The sequence below is a fragment of the Panicum hallii genome, chromosome 4, assembly GCF_002211085.1.
Source record: "Panicum hallii strain FIL2 chromosome 4, PHallii_v3.1, whole genome shotgun sequence".
NCBI classification, from domain to species: domain Eukaryota; kingdom Viridiplantae; phylum Streptophyta; class Magnoliopsida; order Poales; family Poaceae; genus Panicum; species Panicum hallii.
In genome coordinates this window covers 26,605,065-26,609,809 of record NC_038045.1, presented here as the reverse complement: position 1 = coordinate 26,609,809, position 4,745 = coordinate 26,605,065, and the positions used below count along the sequence as shown (strand labels likewise).

At 52.6% G+C, this 4,745-nt stretch overlaps 1 pseudogene; it reads right to left on the bottom strand.

Annotated features, from left to right (window-relative positions):
* Nucleotides 1-210: 210 nt before the first annotated feature.
* Nucleotides 211-3,414, bottom strand: LOC112890414 (annotated as a pseudogene).
* Between the last annotated feature and the right edge of the window lie 1,331 nt (nucleotides 3,415-4,745).

The following is a 4,745-nucleotide window of genomic DNA, read 5'->3' as shown; positions in this document are numbered from 1 at the left end:
ATTACGTAGTCATGACATAGTTTGCCAAATGTGTAAACTAGACTTTTTCCTTTTCCTTTTGCTTCCGTGTAGGGAGGAAGGTACGGTGAAAGGTGACCATTTGTAGGTTAGCACAGCACAGACGGCGGTAGGCCGGGCTCACCAGTGATAAGCATTGAGCTAGACGTGCCAAGTTCTACGTGCTTAACTGCCGCAACTAGGGATTAATAATCACATAGAGGTAGCCGAGTAGAGGTGCGCCGGCAGCCGTGGCTCGGCGTGCAGCACCAGCGGCTTTGCCATGAAAATGTCGTGCCTCGACTCACTGAGGTCGACGGCTACCATCCCGGCCGGTTTACTCCAGGAGAACCCCTGCAAGAGCCTGCCAAAGAGCATGACGCTCATAGCCGTACCGAGTGAGGCGGTGATGCAGCCACGGCGACCGGTGCTGAAAGAGATGAACCGTAGGTCGTTCTCAGTAAGCGTAACATCCGCCATCGGATCCGTCGGGATGTGGCGGTCGGGATTGAAGCGGAGCGGGTCGTCCCAGACGGCAGGGTTGCGGCCGAGGCCGATGCAGCTGAGGATGACGTGGCTGCCCTTGGGGATGTGGTAGCCGGCGACAGTGGTGTCGGCGAGCGCAACGTGGGGCACGTTGAACGGCACGACGGGATGGAGGCGAAACGCCTCGCGGATGCAGGCCTTAAGGTAGTTGAGCCGCGGGATGTCGGACTCCTGCACCAGCCGGTCCCGGCCGACGACACCGTCGATCTCCTCCACCGCCTTCTTCAGCATCTCTGGGCTGTTCACCATCTCGGCTAGAGCCCACTCCACCGCGTTCGACGGGTTGTCCATGGCCGCGAATGTGATGTCCTGCGACTGAGCTTTGACTTCCTCGATGGTGAGCACCGGTTTGGCCTCGGCATCCTCGAGGGTAATGAGCACATCGAGGAAGTCCTCGACGAGCCCCTGCTTCTCGCCGCTCTTCCACTGCCTCCACCGTTCGTCGACGAACGCGTCGGGCAGCCTGGTCAGCATCTCGTTGGCCTCCCTGACCATCTTCTCGTGGCCGTCGAGGTCGAGGCCCAGCAGCCATGGCAGGTAGTCGGAGACGCAGAAGGCGTAGAGGAGCCCCAGGGAGGCGAAGACTGCGTCCACGTGCTGCACCTCCAGCGGGCCAGGCCCGCCATCGGGCCGCGGTTCGCCGAAGTAGCGCCTGCCGAAGACGAGGCGGCGGACGACGTTTCCACAGTAGTGTCGTGCCACGTGCCTGACGTCGACGGCGCCGCCGGACCCCGTGCCGGCGAGGTTGTAGACGTAGCGGGTGATGTTGTCGGCCTCGTCGGCGCGCTTGTCGAGGAGCCACTTGTGAAGGGAGGGGCAGACGATCTCGGAGGTGAGCACGCGTCGCATCTTCCTCCACTGGTCGCCGTAGGGGGACATTATGGCGTTCATGTAGCCTCTGCTGAATGTCTCGGAGGCCAAGGTCAGCGGCCGGGAGGCGAAGTTGGTGTCCTGCCTCTTGAGCACCTCGCGTGCGATACTGGGGCAGCTGATGGCGATGACGTGGACGCCGCCTAGCTTCACGCAGGCAATGCCGGTGCCCGTCCTCTCCATAACGTGGTGGATCCACCGGAATGCAGGCTTGCCGCTGAGCAGCATCTCCGGCAGGTTGCCGACGACGGGCCACGGTACTGGCCCTGGCGGGAGCGGCGCGGTGCACGTGCTCCTTCACCGCGGAACAAGGGTTTGAACGACAAGGTACACAAGCATCACCATGAGCAGTAAAAGTTGGAGGATAGTGGAGGAGGAGGTGGGCAAGAAGGAGGCTCCAAGCGATGGGGAGGCAGCAGCCACCGCCTCCGTGATGTTACTGTACTGCTCGATCGATGAGGTCTTCAGCTGCGGCCTACTACTCTCAGTTACGATAAATATAATAGACCAGTTTGATGGAACCTCAACCAGGGCACTTGGGCTGAGCAGCGTGCATATGATCGCACGTGAAACACATGTAAATAAAAGGGAACTATATGTGCTTACATATAATTAGTAAAACAGAAGCCAGGAACTGACGCACTGTTAGGTGGTGACAATAGAGGAGTGCTGATGAGGATTTGATATCGCATCATAGTGCTCAACTGTATGTGCTTACGTAAAATTGAGTGCACACGACTAGCTACCTAAACTGGAATGTAGAAGCTAGATGGAAAATAAGGCACGGATCTCAATTCTGATTCCATCTTTACTTGAAAAAATAAGGATTAATTCCTTCATATTTTTGGTTATAAATTTTTTATTTGAGCTCACACGCTCGGAGCCCCATAATGCGTGATCTGACCACATTGGACACCTTCCTAGTTCCTAGAAGTTTGATTTTGGACTTGTAGAACGGGAGGTAAATGAATTATTCTTGCAGTGGGTATTCGAAGCATAACAAAACTGGGTTGGGGTTATTTGTCATTTCGCCTGAAATATTTATTGCAGCATTGATTTTACATCCATTTTTTTCTTAGATCCATTTATACACTTTAGTTTCTTTTAGGGCATCTATGTTTCCTTTTGCCCACCATTTTTGACAAGTGGCTTCTTTTGATCTATCTTCATATGACATGTGGCTTCATTCATCCACGATCAATGATAAGTGGCACTCATGCAAAGATGTGATCCACATTAAATAACAAATGGTACTCATGTAAAGATTTCATTCACATTCAATGACAAATGGCACTCATGCAAAGATGTGATCCACATTAAATAATAAGTGGCACTCATGCAAAGATTTCATTCACATTCAATGACAAATGGAACTCATGTAAAGATTTCATATGACATGTGTAACTTTATTTTCTTCAGCTGATGGTTATAAATAAATGGGTCTTAAGCTTATTCACCCAAAGAAACATCTCAGATGGACATAGATCAAATTCAAGCAAACAATCATCATGATGGTTGGTGCACAAGGTAAGTAAAATCATACTTACCCACATCTTACTTTCTAGTACTCATGTATCTAGGATGAACGTAGATGTAGTGGTTGGAGATTCTAGATAGATCATGGCGGGAAAGGCGCTACCGACAAAATAACGCATTGGGTTCAACAAAACTAATGGATTGATGCGCAAATAAAGTGTTGGATTTTGGTTGGAGCATGGGCTGTAGTTTATTTCTTGGACGATATTGGCAAGAATTGGCCCATGTCGAAGACCTGCTCTTATCTAGATCCAGCACAAAATTTGTAGGCTTGATAGAAACCTAGAAGATGCAAGTTTTAGGAGGTGATGTGCTGAGCAAGTTGGGCCATGGGCAGGGGCGGAGCCAGAAAGCACCGGAAGGGTATACCATCCCAAAAGCTATCCTGACGCGCATGATACGCCAGGCCATCCCGGGGAGCTCCAACATCACTGACGACGCAAAGTAGGCCATGGAACTGTGCATCGCAGAGTTCGCCAAGGTCCTCGCACTACACCAAATCCGATCAATTTTGTCGGCCATTTCTATTTTCGTCGGCCGAAAGGAAGCCGACGAAAATATATAAGTTATTTCGTCGGCCACAAAAGACCGACGAAATTAAGGATTATTTTCGTCGGCCCGCTCCGGCCGACGAAAACGTAATATTATTTTCGTCGGCTCCGAGTGGCCGACGAAAAAAAGGTTCCTAATTTCGTCGGCAGACACCTGGCCGACGAAACAAAGTGAACGTTTTCGTCGGCCAGTTATGGGCCGACGAAAATAGATCTAGTTTCGTTGGCCCGGCGGGCCGACGAAAACATTGGTACCCTAATAGCGCCGCGCACCGCCTGGATCTCTGTCTCCCACGCGCACAGTAGATCTATCGCAAGTACGCTCCACACCTTCCCCGCGCACGAGCCCCCCGGCCCACCGCCCCCGCCGTCGCCGCCGCCGCCGCCTCCGCCTCGGCCCCGCGCTGCCACCGCCGCCGCGCCGCGGTCCCGCGCGGCTCCCCCTGCAGCCGCCGCCGCCGCCTCTGCCCTGCAGGCTCCCGAGCGGCACTCTGTAGTAGTAATTTTAAGTGTGCATATTTTTTGCCCATACAGAAGCATTTGCAATCTTTTTAGAATCTCAACAAACAACAAAAACAACAAGATCCACTAGTTAGTACATTATTTGTTGCAGAAAGTACATAACAGAAGCACACATGATCCTAATTATATTCAACTTAGATTAAGTGATGATGTCTCAAGGTACCATATGGTTTGTGAATTAATGGTGATTTCTAATTAACTATGAAAAGAAATATAAGAAAACATAGGCTTTGTGCATCTCATGCCCCATTCCATTATTTTATTGATTGTTTTCTATTTGAATTTAAATTTCAAATTCAAATTCAAATGCATCTAAATGCATTTCTTCTTTTCTCTTATTTCCTAGTTGGGCCCGGCCCACCCTCCTCTTTCTTTTTCCTCCCCCATTTCTCCCTTGCGGCCTGGCGCGAGCCGGCCTTTCCTCTCTCCCGCACAGCCCGGCCCAAGCGGCCTTCTTCCCTCCTTCTCCTCTCTTCCTTTCCCTTTCGCGCGCGGCCCACCAGCCTCCCCGCCCCAGATCACCCCGCTTGCTCCCTCTCTCTTTCTCTCTCTCTCGCGCTGACAGGCGGGGCCCGCCTGTCAGGCTCGTCTCCCTCCTCCGCACCCGAGTCCGGCTCGGCCTCCACCGTGCGGCGCCTCGGGCCCGCACACCCAGGCACCCTTGCGGCCGCCCTGTAAGTACCGCCCATGCCCTAGGGTTCTTGTCCCTCAAGCCGCAGCCGC